This window comes from Papaver somniferum, chromosome 2 (genome assembly GCF_003573695.1).
Source record: "Papaver somniferum cultivar HN1 chromosome 2, ASM357369v1, whole genome shotgun sequence".
In the NCBI taxonomy this organism is placed as follows: domain Eukaryota; kingdom Viridiplantae; phylum Streptophyta; class Magnoliopsida; order Ranunculales; family Papaveraceae; genus Papaver; species Papaver somniferum.
The window spans coordinates 142212758-142231460 of NC_039359.1; the positions used below are offsets into that span (position 1 = coordinate 142212758).

General features: G+C 33.5%; 1 long non-coding RNA gene across 1 annotated transcript; it reads right to left on the reverse strand.

The window, feature by feature from the left end:
* Nucleotides 1–1822: 1822 nt before the first annotated feature.
* On the reverse strand, nt 1823–3668 carry LOC113354047. The gene is made up of 3 exons (XR_003361649.1): nt 3514–3668; nt 2970–3027; nt 1823–2106 (listed from the first exon to the last, which is right to left on the reverse strand). It is a non-coding gene; the product is annotated as an uncharacterized LOC113354047 (long non-coding RNA).
* Between the last annotated feature and the right edge of the window lie 15035 nt (nt 3669–18703).

Genomic DNA, 18703 nt, shown 5'->3' on the forward strand with positions numbered 1-18703 from the left:
TAAACTACAAACCTACTCCTCGATCTCCTGCCCCTTACTTATTTCTAACATATATTGCTGAATATTTTATTCATTCAGGAAGTCTCAGAAAGAAGGAGAGAGTGTCGGGCTCCAGGGAAGTTATTGTTCTCTCGCCACTCTTTGACCCATTGAGATACAAAAATGCTGAGACAATTAGGAAGGTCTGAATTGCTTAAATTTTATTTTCCCGTTTTATGTCGGGTGTTAGGACTGCAACTTTTAAAACCTGCTGCTTTTTGTTGTTGCTACTTAGAATTGCTTCATCTGGAGAGTTTTTTGAAGACTCACCGGCAATGATTTTTTGATTGGGTGAATTTATACAATTCCACTTATAGGAGGGTTCTTTGAAAGATCTTAAGGTCGTTAGACGTGTCTGTGCAACTATTTTTCTATTTGGGGTGCAAGACTTGTATAGGGTTGGCAGTCATGGTTTCAAAAAACGTTTTGAAGCGCATATTGAAGCCTTATTTGGGCGCTTCAACATAAAAACGCTTCAAAACATGCACTTCAATATAACGCCTACCGCCAGTCTCAGAAAAAAAATGGGCTTGAAGCCAAGAAATAAGTCTTGACGTTTCCTTATTTTTGTTTTGTTTTAAAACTTGTTAATTATATACTTTGAAAAAAAAAAAAAAAAAAAAACAAACCCTATAACTACAATTAACTAACAGCCAACTTTCTAGCCAAACGTTTCTTCTTCTATTCAACAACTTCTCCTTCCTCTTCCTTGATGATTCAAACATTCCTGTCTAGTGTTTTTAGATACCTCTATATATATGCTTAGTTAGCTAGTTAGTTTATTGTTTGGTTTTGTGTTAGGAAGTTTCACATAGATATTTATAAGTATTTATTTATATATATTTGGAGAAGCTACGTTTCGATAGCATTTTGAAGCTGCGCTTTACGCTTTACAAGGATAGCCTATCACTTTATGCTTTCGCTTTTTGAAACCTTGGTGGCAGTACTATGAATGTTCCACCTGTTTAGTAACTCTATGAATCGGAAAGTTGTGTTTTGTGATGTGTATGTAATCGTGGTCTGAGGGTTATGTGGTTGGAAACCACATAACAGGCAGCACTAGGCTCTGACTGTTGGAGTACTGATGTGTGTTGATGTTTAAGCAAATCAATTCTATTCTTCTTACTAGTGGATCACTTAAATTTTGTGTATATTGGTGGATTTGTTCATCTCCAGATATGTGTGATTGCTCGAATCAGAAACGCATTGGCTTATGCAACACATTTTTCAGAGCAGTGCTCAGTTTACTGAGGCGTGCGACATTAGTGCCAGCACAGCTTTGGATCATAGAGGTGACTACTGGGAGTATTACTCTTTGAACTTTTTGTGCTTTGATTGTTTGCACATTCTTAATGACTACTTATTGTTATTCTGCCACTGTTTTTGATGATCAGAATGCGTTCAATAAATCGGATGTAAAGCCCAAAGTCCATGCAGTGATTGATAAATTTGCAGAACGAGGCTTAAGGTCACTAGCTTACCAGGTAAAATAAACTACAAATCCACTCCTCTATATTTCCTCCCCCTTACTTCTAAAGAGCAACATGGCAGTTTATCGGTCTCTTGCCTCTCTTTGACCCACTTAGGCACGGCAGTGTTGAGACTATTAGTTGATCATTTATTATTAGGTGATCAACTGGCCATTGGGAAGGAAACTGGCTGCCGTCTTGAAATGGGACCAACATGTGTACCCCTTATCTGCATTGCGAGGTCAAAAAGCACTGGTCATGGAGTTAACGACGATCCTGCTCTTAAGAATGTCGACATTGATATTACATTACTGTTGTAAGAATAGCTATTCAAAGTCAGATTCACGGGTAATAAAGCTTTTGGGTTATTATCAAATATCTGCAAGATTTACAGACAAGCTTACAAAGAAGTTTTGCTTATAAGCTAACTAGTTGCAGTCGGCATAAGCTGAAGTATTTTTTTACTGTTGCAACTATCCAGAAATTAAACAAGTCTTAATAACAAGAATCGAGAAGACTAAGTGGACGTGGTGGACGACATTCAGGTATTAATTCATAATTCACTTCCATCGACATATCTTCTTTATTTTTTCTGCACCTACATGCAAAAAAGAAAACTGTTAGTCAGCTATTAATTTTACCTTTTTTACTTTGTTGTGTAGTAAATATATATAATAAAGGGGAAGGACATACGATAGCATGTAATGCTAATAAACGAACGTCAGTGCCATATGATTTCAGGCAGTGAGATCACATTGACATAAGAAAGAGAAGAATAAGGTCCCTTATCTGACTTCTTCTTTCCCTTTACCAATGAAGAGTACTAGTACTATATGTATAGGGGTAGCCACAAAATATATATGTACTGCAATGATGAGAGGGTTAGAATCGTAATGTGAGGAATGATACTCTCTCGTTCTTAAGTAGATAGTATATCGTTTTTGTTTGTTTCTATCTAGACAACTTATTGATGATAATGCATCATCCCCAGGTGCCAGTGCAAGAACAAGTCAATTGGTCTGGAAATTGGAGTGTCGTCTATTGTTGACTCAGGTCCCAGTATGATTCCAATGGCAGTAACGGCGAATCTAAGTGGTCAGATTATCCTACCCCATTGAAGATAACTGATGATATGCAAACTCCTGGAACAGTTTATGCAATAAAGCCGCAGAGTCTTGTAAGTGGGAAGAATCCTAAGCGCCAGTATGTATACCCAGCTGGAAACACCCTGGTCGACAGTTTAACCAGTGGAATGTGCGGAAGGAGGAAGGTGAAAACACGACCTCAGAGTGTGCATCTGTTTCATACTCTTAAGTCGGTCAGTGATTGATGGACTAGGCATAAAAGGTATTCTTCCATGAGATACTTGTTAACAACTACCAATAGGACACGGCATAATCACATGAGACACTTGTTAATCCATTCGGCGTAATGTATTCTAGTTTGAGTTGGATGATTTACCTTTTTATATTTACTAATGGTTGGCATTGACCTCCTCCTGTCCCACAAGCACGTTCAGCTGAAGAATAAAATTAATTTCTAATTAATGATGGATTTGTATATGGTTATAGACTCTTGAATTACCGATTTATACCCGAGTCGGGTGAGCTGTTTCAACATGATCTTCAAATCTCACGTAATTAGTCTCTCTATATGGACAAAAGCAGCAATTCTTATTACTATCTCTGTCTATAAAAGATAGGCGGATTTGTGTGCAGTATGTGTTTTCCGGTAAATTTTTATGAGTGTCTTGGAGTTATGTGAAATTTTAGGTTAAATTAGATAGATATAGAGGAGAGACGAGATTACTAGATTCTAAATTTCAAACTTGCTTTCTAGGAGATGGGGACCAGCTCCGTTATCCGCTTGAGAGGGAAAAAAAAAAAAAAAACCCTAATTAATTCGTCGATTTGAAGAGAGAGGACAGAGATTTTATTAGATAATTCGTTGTTGTCATATAATCTAAATAAACAAACACCAATTGAAATCGAGTAAACTGACTCACCTGCTGCTGCTCCCTGGTTTTCCATTTCCCGTGATTGTGAGGGAAATCTGGGAGATCGCAATTGGGGAGAGAAAACTTTCGGTGATTGTGAGGGAAATCTCGGAGAGAAAATGTTTGCAAAGGAAAGACGCAGACAATTTCCTTTTCCCAACTAAGAAAGGGTATATAAATGAGCACATGGAACATTAAGCTAGGCCTATTTACTCGGACCTAATTCTGGATTCATTTTTTCTTTAATAATTTTTATATAATGTGATTTTTTCAGATTATATTTTGTTCACATTAACTAAGTTAAAATAATTTGGATCAATAGAATTATATAATATTATTGCATCAAAAAAAGAATTATAAAATATTAGCTTTCCAGCCCTGTATTTTTATTTTCTCTTTGGAAATTGATGAATCCCCATACCGTCATATTTGTATCACTATATCCGTGTTGGTAGCTTACCAAATTTCAATCCGTTTACCCCTTTAAGTGCTCAGTTGCGACAATTAAGATTCGGTTCATCCTTTAAGTGCTCGGTCGCAACCTGCCTCAACTGTCGGAGTTTTGGTTCTTTTCCACAAATGTTCGTATAAAATTATCAAATATTAATGTGTGTGTATTTATTTATATAAGACGGTGTTTTATTTCTCGAGTAATTCAAATGTTTACAAGCTGACTTAGGCATGCGGTGTGACATTCAAGATGTCAATTCATTAATTTTCAAGGGACAAATAAATTCATGAATACAATTGGAGTACAAGTTATTTTCGTGCTTCTATTTTGGACAGACATACAATAAATGACATCCATACACTATGTGAACCCTTTTGCCATTGGGTTTTTGACCGATATTTTGGTGCTATTTTGATCAACCCGTTTCATCTTGTCGGCTCATCGACCACTACCTCCAATGGGGAATATCCTCATCTCATTTTTTTTCCTGACACGATCAGCTAGGTTAAGGGCAAAAACAAGCAAAACGAAAACAACAAAACGAACAACACAAAACTAACTATTACAAATGTTATTTTTTTTTTATGAAAACCTTAAAGTCGGGCTAAAAATATGCAATTCTGATCTGCTCCCACAAACTGGCATGATATTTCTTTGAAACAATGACAAACTTTCCAAGATTTGAATCTCTCCCTAACTCTTTTACCTCTTCTCTACAACTATATAATAATACAGGAGGGATCAACATTTGGATCAATGAGCAATTTAAAAATATCATGGAACCTATATCAATATGAGTGTTAAAAAATTCCTATATGGACAATCATCTCCAGTTCCAATTCAACACCTTGCAACTTACGAGCCATCACAAAAGTAGGAAAAAAAAACCTTGCACAAGCAGCATCCAAGACATCACCACTAGAATTTCTCAAATTGGATCCACACCCTCCCGTTTCCTCTTTCAAATGCCCGTCAGAATTCAATATAATCTCACCTAAGGGGCCATCTAGGTGCTTTAAATGATATCAGCATAAAGGAACTGAAACTCTGCCTTCCATATACCCATCAACCATTTAACATTATGATTATCAGTCTTCTTGTGAATTTTAGCTGCCATATTAAAACGAATATCCTAGAGCATGCTCACCTGATTAATATGATTAGATTGAGACCTGAACACTCTGTTATTCTTTTCTCTCCAAATATGGTACACAAACCCATTGAGCACCAACTTCTTAATGGTTGTCATACAACTTGAACTGATCTTCGTACTAATATATTTACTCATCCCAGGTAAGAGAAACATTTTTGACGTAACCCATTTTTAACAACAAGCCTCTCAAGTCATAACAAAGAAAGGTAAATCATAAAAAAGTTGGTCAATCTCGATAGCATCAATACATTGGCTACAAGAATCATCTTGAATAACATCCCATATGTTAGAGCGTAGCTCGGTTGAACCCACCAAGTGTTGGTATATCAAGTTTGGTTGTCATATTTTAGTATCAAAACTCACCTAGAGTCGCTTGATTAAATACTAGAGTCAACTTCGTTTAGGTTAGACTAAAAAGTCTGGGAATGTTGAGACATATAAATATTACTCTGAAGACCTGAATAACGAGAAGAAGTAACGACTACAATGACGATATCATCCTTCCGCTCAAGGTTAGTAATATTGACTTGAACTTGTTTCAATTCCTAACTTATCTTTCAAGTCGTGCTTGAAAACATAACATGCGAAGCTGTACATATTACTGACGATATATCCTTTGCAAAAACTAGGTTTAAGGGTGGCTCTTTCCTCTTGATAGTCTCTGTAACTTCACATTGCTACAACGAGAGTGCGAGGTTGTCATTGATTGTATATATTGTGTTATTGGTTGATCCCCAGATATTTAGGTTGTTGATTTATGGAGAGTTTTGTTTGTATATTCCAGTAGGTAAGTCTATGTTCTTGTTTTATTTTTATTTGGTTACTTTTTGCACATCATTTTAGAAATTTCCCATCTTAATTTTTACTTTGGATGACTCAATTACATTGAGGACAATGTGATGTTTAAGTGTGGGGGAGTGGTTAATTTTTTACTCTTTTTTTTTAGGAATTTTCTTGCAATTTATGATCAGCTGTTGAGCGGGTCTATTGTGGATTCATAGGTATATTATGACCAGCTGTTTAACGGGTCTAAAAAAAATTATTATGATTGTTAGGGTTATAACCAGCCGTGTAGCGGGTCTTTTTCTTTTTTCTTGCATGATATGACCAGCTGTTTAGCGGGTCTAAAATAAAGTTTAAAAAAAAATTAAGAAAAATAATAATATGATCAGCTGTGAAGCGGGTCTCTCTCTTTTTTTCTCATAATATGACCAGTTGTGTAGCGGGTCTTTTTCTGTTTTGCTTGAGGACTAGCAAAATATAAGTGTGGGGGTGTTTGATAAGCACGTTAGTACTACATTTTATACCCATATTTATATTAGTTAGGACTCGCTATTTCGTCTAACAACACCATTTTAATACTTTTACAGAAAATACAAGCAATTCTGATTATCGGGAGCATAAACAGCTAAAGCATTGGCGTTTGCGACAAAAATGACAAATCGTAGTTGGCCTGGTATTGTTATATATCAGCAGCATTCGCGGCCAGGGACAACGTGAAGCAGCAGTTACAGAACCGACAGCCGGAGAAGAAGAGAGGACGCCGCCGAAAGGAATTGGGTTTGCAGTTTTGTTTCTCCCGTTTCAAATTTTAATCTCTTTAATATGTTTGTGGCTTTTGAGAAAGCCATGTCTAGCTAGATTTTGTAACTAGGGTTCATAGAGAAAGCTACTTTGAACATAGACCATTATGAAATAAATTGGAATTATTTTCGTATTAGGCTATAAAAATGAATCTTGAAGTCTATAATTATGTTTATTGATTTTATTAGAATATGAGTTGTTGCACACCGACTTTGTAAGATACATTAGCCGAAATTCATAAATTCATATAGTTTGCAACTGTATTTGTTAGTATTTGATAATTCATGCTTAGGTTAATACTTTTGATGATTTATCCTTAGACGAAGCAAATATTAATTGTGAATCTATAAATTATGTTTTCGATAATTCTCTCGTCATTATAATTTGATAGGTCATGCTTAGAATTTTGATGGGCTATACTTAAGAGATGCGAGTTTATGATCGAAAAACATACCAATAATAAATAGTAGTGGAATCCGTAAATCCTGGTTATTGACTCGCTCCGTTGCATTTAGTTAATTCTTTTTGAATTTAATTCTAAAACACAAAAATATTTTTCTTGGTTAGTTGATTGAGAAAACTGATTATTGGTATTTCCACCTCTCCCTGTGGGTTCGAACCGTACTTGCCTTTGTCTACTAGTTAGACACCGTGCGATTGCGGTTATTTCATATAGGGTTCTCCAGAATCCTATCATACATGTATACCCCTTAACAATTCGTGTATTGTTAAAAATATTTTATGTGTTACTTTGTTTAGGCAATTTCCAAAGGTCACTTTTAGACAAAAATAATTTGTGAGTAATAAATTGTTCTTGACTAAGATTGCTATTAACTTCCATTATTTAGATCATATTTCGAAAGTTTAAATTCATAAATTCATATAGTTTGCAATTGTATTTATTAGTATTTGATAATTCATGCTTAGGTTAATACTTTTGATGATTTATTCTTAGACGAAGCAAATATTAATTGTGAATCTATAAATTATGTTTTCGATAATTCTCTCGTCATTATAATTTGATAGGTCATGCTTAGAAATTTGACGTGCTATACTTAAGAGATGCGAGTTTATGATCGGAAAACATACCAATAATAAATAGTAGTGGAATCCGTAAACCCTGGTTATTGACTCGCTCCGTTGCATTTAGTTAATTCTTTTTGAATTTAATTCTAAAACACAAAAATATTGTTCTTGGTTAGTTGATTGAGAAAACTGATTATTGGTATTTCCACCTCTCCCTGTGGGTTTGACCCGTACTTGCCTTTGTCTACTAGTTAGACACCGTGCGATTGCGGTTATTTCATATAGGGTTCTCCAGAATCCTATCATACATGTATACCCCTTAACAATTCGTGTATTGTTAAAAATATTTTATGTGTTACTTTGTTTAGGCAATTTCCAAAGGTCACTTTTAGACAAAAATAATTTTGAGTAATAAATTGTTCTTGACTAAGATTGCCTATAAATTCCATTATTAGATCATATTTCGAAAGTTTAAATTCATAATTCATATAGTTTGCAATTTTATTTGTTTTAGTATTTGATAATTCATGCTTAGGTTAATACTTTTGATGATTTATCCTTAGACGAAGCAAATATTAATTGTGAATCTATAAATTATGTTTTCGATAATTCTCTCGTCATTATAATCTGATAGGTCATGCTTAGAAATTTGACGTGCTATACTTAAGAGATGCGAGTTTATGATCGGAAAACATACCAATAATAAATAGTAGTGGAATCCGTAAACCCTGGTTATTGACTCGCTCCGTTGCATTTAGTTAATTCTTTTTGAATTTAATTCTAAAACACAAAAATATTGTTCTTGGTTAGTTGATTGAGAAAACTGATTATTGGTATTTCCACCTCTCCCTGTGGGTTTGACCCGTACTTGCCTTTGTCTACTAGTTAGACACCGTGCGATTGCGGTTATTTCATATATGGTTCTCCAGAATCCTATCATACATGTATACCCCTTAACAATTCGTGTATTGTTAAAAATATTTTATGTGTTACTTTGTTTAGGCAATTTATGTATTTTAAAAAATTGTTAAAAATATTTATTGTTCTTGACTAAGATTGCTATTAAATTCCATTATTTAGATCATATTTCGAAAGTTTAAATTCATAAATTCATATAGTTTGCAATTTTATTTGTTAGTATTTGATAATTCATGCTTAGGTTAATACTTTTGATGATTTATCCTTAGACGAAGCAAATATTAATTGTGAATCTATAAATTATGTTTTCGATAATTCTCTCGTCATTATAATCTGATAGGTCATGCTTAGAAATTTGACGTGCTATACTTAAGAGATGCGAGTTTATGATCGGAAAACATACCAATAATAATAGTAGTGGAATCTGTAAACCCTGGTTATTGACTCGCTCCGTTGCATTTAGTTAATTCTTTTTGAATTTAATTCTAAACACAAAAATATTGTTCTTGGTTAGTTGATTGAGAAAACTGATTATTGGTATTTCCACCCTCCCTGTGGGTTTGACCCGTACTTGCCTTTGTCTACTAGTTAGACACCGTGCGATTGCGGTTATTTCATATAGGGTTCTCCAGAATCCTATCATACATGTATACCCCTTAACAATTCGTGTATTGTTAAAAATATTTTATGTGTTACTTTGTTTAGGCAATTTCCAAAGGTCACTTTTAGACAAAAATAATTTGTGAGTAATAAATTGTTCTTGACTAAAATTGCTATTAAATTCCATTATTTAGATCATATTTCGGAAGTTTAAATTCATAAATTCATATAGTTTGCAATTTTATTTGTTAGTATTTGATAATTCATGCTTAGGTTAATACTTTTGATGATTTATCCTTAGACGAAGCAAATATTAATTGTGAATCTATAAATTATGTTTTCGATAATTCTCTCGTCATTATAATCTGATAGGTCATGCTTAGAAATTTGACGTGCTATACTTAAGAGATGCGAGTTTATGATCGGAAAACATACCAATAATAAATAGTAGTGGAATCCGTAAACCCTGGTTATTGACTCGCTCCGTTGCATTTAGTTAATTCTTTTTGAATTTAATTCTAAAACACAAAAATATTGTTCTTGGTTAGTTGATTGAGAAAACTGATTATTGGTATTTCCACCTCTCCCTGTGGGTTTGACCCGTACTTGCCTTTGTCTACTAGTTAGACACCGTGCGATTGCGGTTATTTCATATAGGGTTCTCCAGAATCCTATCATACATGTATACCCCTTAACAATTCGTGTATTGTTAAAAATATTTTATGTGTTACTTTGTTTAGGCAATTTCCAAAGGTCACTTTTAGACAAAAATAATTTGTGAGTAATAAATTGTTCTTGACTAAAATTGCTATTAAATTCCATTATTTAGATCATATTTCGAAAGTTTAAATTCATAAATTCATATAGTTTGCAATTTTATTTGTTAGTATTTGATAATTCATGCTTAGGTTGATACTTTTGATGATTTATCCTTAGACGAAGAAATATTAATTGTGAATCTATAAATTATGTTTTCGATAATTCTCCCGTCATTATAATCTGATAGGTCATGCTTAGAAATTTGACATGCTATACTTAAGAGATGCGAGTTTATGATCGGAAAACATACCAATAATAATAGTAGTGGAATCCGTAAAACCCTGGTTATTTCGCTTTTTGTTTTTTGTTAATTCTTTTTGAATTTAATTCTAAAACACAAAAATATTGTTCTTGGTTAGTTGATTGAGAAAACTGATTATTGGTATTTCCACCTCTCCCTGTGGGTTTGACCCGTACTTGCCTTTGTCTACTAGTTAGACACCGTGCGATTGCGGTTATTTCATATAGGGTTCTCCAGAATCCTATCATACATGTATACCCCTTAACAATTCGTGTATTGTTAAAAATATTTTATGTGTTACTTTGTTTAGGCAATTTCCAAAGGTCACTTTTAGACAAAATAATTTGTGAGTAATAAATTGTTCTTGACTAAGATTGCTATTAAATTCCATTATTTAGATCATATTTCGAAAGTTTAAATTCATAAATTCATATAGTTTGCAATTTTATTTGTTAGTATTTGATAATTCATGCTTAGGTTAATACTTTTGATGATTTATCCTTAGACGAAGCAAATATTAATTGTGAATCTATAAATTATGTTTTCGATAATTCTCTCGTCATTATAATCTGATAGGTCATGCTTAGAAATTTGACGTGCTATACTTAAGAGATGCGAGTTTATGATCGGAAAACATACCAATAATAAATAGTAGTGGAATCCGTAAACCCTGGTTATTGACTCGCTCCGTTGCATTTAGTTAATTCTTTTTGAATTTAATTCTAAAACAAAAATATTGTTCTTGGTTAGTTGATTGAGAAAACTGATTATTGGTATTTCCACCTCTCCCTGTGGGTTTGACCCGTACTTGCCTTTGTCTACTAGTTAGACACCGTGCGATTGCGGTTATTTCATATAGGGTTCTCCAGAATCCTATCATACATGTATACCCCTTAACAATTCGTGTATTGTTAAAAATATTTTATGTGTTACTTTGTTTAGGCAATTTCCAAAGGTCACTTTTAGACAAAAATAATTTGTGAGTAATAAATTGTTCTTGACTAAAATTGCTATTAAATTCCATTATTTAGATCATATTTCGAAAGTTTAAATTCATAAATTCATATAGTTTGCAATTTTATTTGTTAGTATTTGATAATTCATGCTTAGGTTGATACTTTTGATGATTTATCCTTAGACGAAGCAAATATTAATTGTGAATCTATAAATTATGTTTTCGATAATTCTCTCGTCATTATAATCTGATAGGTCATGCTTAGAAATTTGACGTGCTATACTTAAGAGATGCGAGTTTATGATCGGAAAACATACCAATAATAAATAGTAGTGGAATCCGTAAACCCTGGTTATTGACTCGCTCCGTTGCATTTAGTTAATTTTTTTTGAATTTAATTCTAAAACACAAAAATATTGTTCTTGGTTAGTTGATTGAGAAAACTGATTATTGGTATTTCCACTTCTCCCTGTGGGTTTGACCCGTACTTGCCTTTGTCTACTAGTTAGACACCGTGCGATTGCGGTTATTTCATATAGGGTTCTCCAGAATCCTATCATACATGTATACCCCTTAACAATTCGTGTATTGTTAAAATATTTATGTGTGTTACTTTGTTTAGGCAATTTCCAAAGGTCACTTTTAGACAAAAATAATTTGTGAGTAATAAATTGTTCTTGACTAAGATTGCTATTAAATTCCATTATTTAGATCATATTTCGAAAGTTTAAATTCATAAATTCATATAGTTTGCAATTTTATTTGTTAGTATTTGATAATTCATGCTTAGGTTAATACTTTGATGATTTATCCTTAGACGGAAGCAAATATTAATTGTGAATCTATAAATTATGTTTTCGATAATTCTTCGTCATTATAATCTGATAGGTCATGCTTAGAATTTGACGTGCTATACTTAAGAGATGCGAGTTATGATCGGAAAAACATACCAATAATCATAGTAGTGGAATCCGTAAACCTGGTTATGACTCGCTCCGTTGCATTTAGTTAATTCTTTTTGAATTTAATTCTAAAACACAAAAATATTGTTCTTGGTTAGTTGATTGAGAAAACTGATTATTGGTATTTCCACCTCTCCCTGTGGGTTTGACCCGTACTTGCCTTTGTCTACTAGTTAGACACCGTGCAATTGCGGTTATTTCATATAGGGTTCTCCAGAATCCTATCATACATGTATACCCCTTAACAATTCGTGTATTGTTAAAAATATTTTATGTGTTACTTTGTTTAGGCAATTTCCAAAGGTCACTTTTAGACAAAAATAATTTGTGAGTAATAAATTGTTCTTGACTAAAATTGCTATTAAATTCCATTATTTAGATCATATTTCGAAAGTTTAAATTCATAAATTCATATAGTTTGCAATTTTATTTGTTAGTATTTGATAATTCATGCTTAGGTTAATACTTTTGATGATTTATCCTTAGACGAAGCAAATATTAATTGTGAATCTATAAATTATGTTTTCGATAATTCTCTCGTCATTATAATCTGATAGGTCATGCTTAGAAATTTGACGTGCTATACTTAAGAGATGCGAGTTTATGATCGGAAACATACCAATAATAAATAGTAGTGGAATCCGTAAACCCTGGTTATTGACTCGCTCCGTTGCATTTAGTTAATTCTTTTTGAATTTAATTCTAAAACACAAAAATATTGTTCTTGGTTAGTTGATTGAGAAAACTGATTATTGGTATTTCCACTTCTCCCTGTGGGTTTGACCCGTACTTGCCTTTGTCTACTAGTTAGACACCGTGCGATTGCGGTTATTTCATATAGGGTTCTCCAGAATCCTATCATACATGTATACCCCTTAACAATTCGTGTATTGTTAAAAATATTTTATGTGTTACTTTGTTTAGGCAATTTCCAAAGGTCACTTTTAGACAAAAATAATTTGTGAGTAATAAATTGTTCTTGACTAAGATTGCTATTAAATTCCATTATTTAGATCATATTTCGAAAGTTTAAATTCATAAATTCATATAGTTTGCAATTTTATTTGTTAGTATTTGATAATTCATGCTTAGGTTAATACTTTTGATGATTTATCCTTAGACGAAGCAAATATTAATTGTGAATCTATAAATTATGTTTTCGATAATTCTCTCGTCATTATAATCTGATAGGTCATGCTTAGAAATTTGACGTGCTATACTTAAGAGATGCGAGTTTATGATCGGAAAACATACCAATAATAAATAGTAGTGGAATCCGTAAACCCTGGTTATTGACTCGCTCCGTTGCATTTAGTTAATTCTTTTTGAATTTAATTCTAAAACACAAAAATATTGTTCTTGGTTAGTTGATTGAGAAAACTGATTATTGGTATTTCCACCTCTCCCTGTGGGTTTGACCCGTACTTGCCTTTGTCTACTAGTTAGACACCGTGCAATTGCGGTTATTTCATATAGGGTTCTCCAGAATCCTATCATACATGTATACCCCTTAACAATTCGTGTATTGTTAAAAATATTTTATGTGTTACTTTGTTTAGGCAATTTCCAAAGGTCACTTTTAGACAAAAATAATTTGTGAGTAATAAATTGTTCTTGACTAAAATTGCTATTAAATTCCATTATTTAGATCATATTTCGAAAGTTTAAATTCATAAATTCATATAGTTTGCAATTTTATTTGTTAGTATTTGATAATTCATGCTTAGGTTAATACTTTTGATGATTTATCCTTAGACGAAGCAAATATTAATTGTGAATCTATAAATTATGTTTTCGATAATTCTCTCGTCATTATAATCTGATAGGTCATGCTTAGAAATTTGACGTGCTATACTTAAGAGATGCGAGTTTATGATCGGAAAACATACCAATAATAAATAGTAGTGGAATCCGTAAACCCTGGTTATTGACTCGCTCCGTTGCATTTAGTTAATTCTTTTTGAATTTAATTCTAAAACACAAAAATATTGTTCTTGGTTAGTTGATTGAGAAAACTGATTATTGGTATTTCCACCTCTCCCTGTGGGTTTGACCCGTACTTGCCTTTGTCTACTAGTTAGACACCGTGCGATTGCGGTTATTTCATATATGGTTCTCCAGAATCCTATCATACATGTATACCCCTTAACAATTCGTGTATTGTTAAAAATATTTTATGTGTTACTTTGTTTAGGCAATTTATGTATTGTTAAAAATATTGTTAAAAATATTTTATGTGTTCTTGACTAAGATTGCTATTAAATTCCATTATTTAGATCATATTTCGAAAGTTTAAATTCATAAATTCATATAGTTTGCAATTTTATTTGTTAGTATTTGATAATTCATGCTTAGGTTAATACTTTTGATGATTTATCCTTAGACGAAGCAAATATTAATTGTGAATCTATAAATTATGTTTTCGATAATTCTCTCGTCATTATAATCTGATAGGTCATGCTTAGAAATTTGACGTGCTATACTTAAGAGATGCGAGTTTATGATCGGAAAACATACCAATAATAAATAGTAGTGGAATCTGTAAACCCTGGTTATTGACTCGCTCCGTTGCATTTAGTTAATTCTTTTTGAATTTAATTCTAAACACAAAAATATTGTTCTTGGTTAGTTGATTGAGAAAACTGATTATTGGTATTTCCACCTCTCCCTGTGGGTTTGACCCGTACTTGCCTTTGTCTACTAGTTAGACACCGTGCGATTGCGGTTATTTCATATAGGGTTCTCCAGAATCCTATCATACATGTATACCCCTTAACAATTCGTGTATTGTTAAAAATATTTTATGTGTTACTTTGTTTAGGCAATTTCCAAAGGTCACTTTTAGACAAAAATAATTTGTGAGTAATAAATTGTTCTTGACTAAAATTGCTATTAAATTCCATTATTTAGATCATATTTCGGAAGTTTAAATTCATAAATTCATATAGTTTGCAATTTTATTTGTTAGTATTTGATAATTCATGCTTAGGTTAATACTTTTGATGATTTATCCTTAGACGAAGCAAATATTAATTGTGAATCTATAAATTATGTTTTCGATAATTCTCTCGTCATTATAATCTGATAGGTCATGCTTAGAAATTTGACGTGCTATACTTAAGAGATGCGAGTTTATGATCGGAAAACATACCAATAATAAATAGTAGTGGAATCCGTAAACCCTGGTTATTGACTCGCTCCGTTGCATTTAGTTAATTCTTTTTGAATTTAATTCTAAAACACAAAAATATTGTTCTTGGTTAGTTGATTGAGAAAACTGATTATTGGTATTTCCACCTCTCCCTGTGGGTTTGACCCGTACTTGCCTTTGTCTACTAGTTAGACACCGTGCGATTGCGGTTATTTCATATAGGGTTCTCCAGAATCCTATCATACATGTATACCCCTTAACAATTCGTGTATTGTTAAAAATATTTTATGTGTTACTTTGTTTAGGCAATTTCCAAAGGTCACTTTTAGACAAAAATAATTTGTGAGTAATAAATTGTTCTTGACTAAAATTGCTATTAACTTCCATTATTTAGTTCATATTTCCAAAGTTTAAAATGCTGGATGAAATGAGTAAATTGTTAGAGAGAGAAACCGAGAGAGAGAAAGAGGGCGAGAAAGAGAGCCAGAATGAGATAGAAAGTGAGTGAGTGAAAGTGCATCTGTTATGAATAGGATTTTGGTACATGTAACCTATAATGACTTGCTTGGATAAGAAGTGGAGGGCCATGAGTGAACCGGTACCTGTAACTTATACTTAGCTGATACGAGTGTAAAGAATGCAATTTTTTAGTTTGTTGATGCGATTCTTCCTTAGGAAATCTGTTGTAGTTTCCTCTGGAAAAATTATAAGTGAAAAAAGTGACAGTCTCTCTAGCAGAAGCATGCTATTTTGAATGCCGCGAATTCGACAATGTTAGGACCCTCGTTTTGAACCAGACAGATTTGCTATGAACCTCTCCACTTCCTTGGTTGTCATATTTTTACACCCCCATAAAGAACGGAACTTATTAACCTCTCCGCTTCCTTGGTTGTCATTTAATTCGTGAAGGCTGTTTGCATTCAAAAGAATTTAGAAATTAAGCTTGTCTGTTTGCATTCAAAACGAGTACAATCTGGAAAACGCCGGAACTAGAAATTCAGTTGTTGCCTATATGGGGGTGGAAATGAACAAAATTTTATAATGCAAAATTTTCATGTTCGGGGGGAAATTTTGTCACAAATTGTAAATTTGTAATCATGTTTTGATGGATAAAATTTTCTAATCATGTTTTGCGGTGCAAAACATGATTAGAAAATTTACAGTACAATTTATTTTTGATGGACAACATTTTCAGGAATCTCACAAATTTTGTACTGCAAATTTACACCTTGCACTGAGAGCAAGTCTTATGGTGGAATCCAACCTATTCCAAGTGTGGAAAAACTATGGAATGTCAAGTCTAATGGCTTCCAAGTTGGGATTTTTCACAGAAAATCCAAGCAAGGTTCCACTGTTTCGTGGAAAGGTTCGTGGAATCCATCTGAACGCCAATAAGAATAGCGTTTTTTTTTTGTCCGTAAATTTAGGATGAGTTGTTGAAATCTAACGGCTGAGAAAAAAACGCTATTCTTAATAGCGTTTTTTTAGCGCTATTAAGAATAGCGTTTTCACTATTCCACCACTACACTTGCACTTTCATCCACGGTTCCAAATGCTGAGGTGGCGTGGAAGATGCAACTCTTCCACCATAAGACTTGCTCTGAAAATTCACTTGGTGCAAAATTTAGTGAGCTTTGGGAGACATGGCAACAAAGAAGATAAATTTAGTTCGTATGAAGCTCTGGATCGATGTCACAACCAAAGGAGAGTGAATTAGAATGACCCAACAAATCTTTACACTCAAGCTGAAACTGGAGAATTCAGAACTGAATGAGCTTTAAAAAGCCCATCCGTTAAGGTAAGGAACAGAATTTGCACCTCATATGCTTAATTGAGTACCATTTCACACACCAAGAGCTGGTGACCGCATTGCAATTAAATCATCGTAATGATAACAAGAATATAAGAATGCACACAGGAATTAGACCACTGAATGTTGCAAATTCCCAATATTCTCATTTTGATTGGTGCGCAGGGCGCAAAAAACTACATAATGTTTCACTTTGAAAAAGCTGTTAGTCCCACATTGCTTGTGTCGATAAGAGAGACGCGGAACGATTCACTATAAAGAGAAGAGAAGTAAAATGGAGAATCTTAAACCCAAGGAAAGATGCTCGCCTAAGAGCAACCGCAGTGGTGCGAGTATAACAAAAGACCAAAGAGGGAAAAAAAAAATTAAATTTTGGGTTTAGTATGATCAAATTTTGGGTTTAGTATGGTCTGTTCAAAAGACCAAATATTTGGGTTTATTCTCCCACTGTGGACGCTCTAAGATCTCCCCAAGAGGGAGAGTCTACGTCATAATTTGGTCCTGACGGGGGACGCGTCCGAGCGGCCCTTGCGAAATCTTATAACTAAACTTTGCTGCCGTATCTATTGAAAATGCATCTGAAGGTGCTCCTACTGAGCTGACAATTGCTTCAACCTAAGCTCCTATTATGGCTGGTATATTACTCTACAATTGCAGTTCCATTTACGGACTTACATTAGAAGCAGAATTGTTACATTTTAGAAGCTTTGCAGAGCATTATTCCTCTTACATTAGAAGCAAAATGGGTACATTTTAGAAGCTTTGCAGCGCATTATTCTTCCTTAGGTTAGCAAGTCCAGAAAGAAACTTGGACTGGCATATTTAAATCTCAGTTGAGGTGAAGGATTAGTCTTGCATAGAGTATGAAGTACAGCTCCACTCCAATTGGTTTATTTATGATTAGCATTTCAACCTAGCAAATAAGTTATGCAGCTGAAAGCAAACTAATCTTCTGCCTTCTATAAGGGTCCCTAACAATCTTCAAAACATAACTTTTACTTTTCGCCATGGCATCAATGTACTAACTGTAACTGAGGTGCCTCAATTGCCGGTTGAAAACTATCTCCAGACCCCATCCATGGCAACAATATGTTGATCTTATTAGTGATGTATCACAAACCCAGCTCCATCTGTGGATAGTAACTGGAATTCCAGATGATTTAGTGATTAAAGTTGTTACCAATATTCCATATAGTCCTCTATTCGCTATCGGTAACCAATTACGTAAGATAAAAATGTTTATGGAGTGGTTCAATGTACACAAAATCTGACGCCAATGGCAACTTAGGTACAGTAAGTATACTTAGAACCCACCCATTTCAGCTGAGATAATTCTATTGAAAAACCATCCCCACATATTCAAACACTGAAATTCATATAGTTCAAGTAAATCACCGAACTGCCTCATAAACCACTCGTTTCTAGTAACTCCATCCATGAGGAACTTAATATGCATAAAATGGGGATTTTTCTGATTTCCCTAGGAACTATTTGTGACTAACTACTGGCGCATGTTTCAAATTGAATCC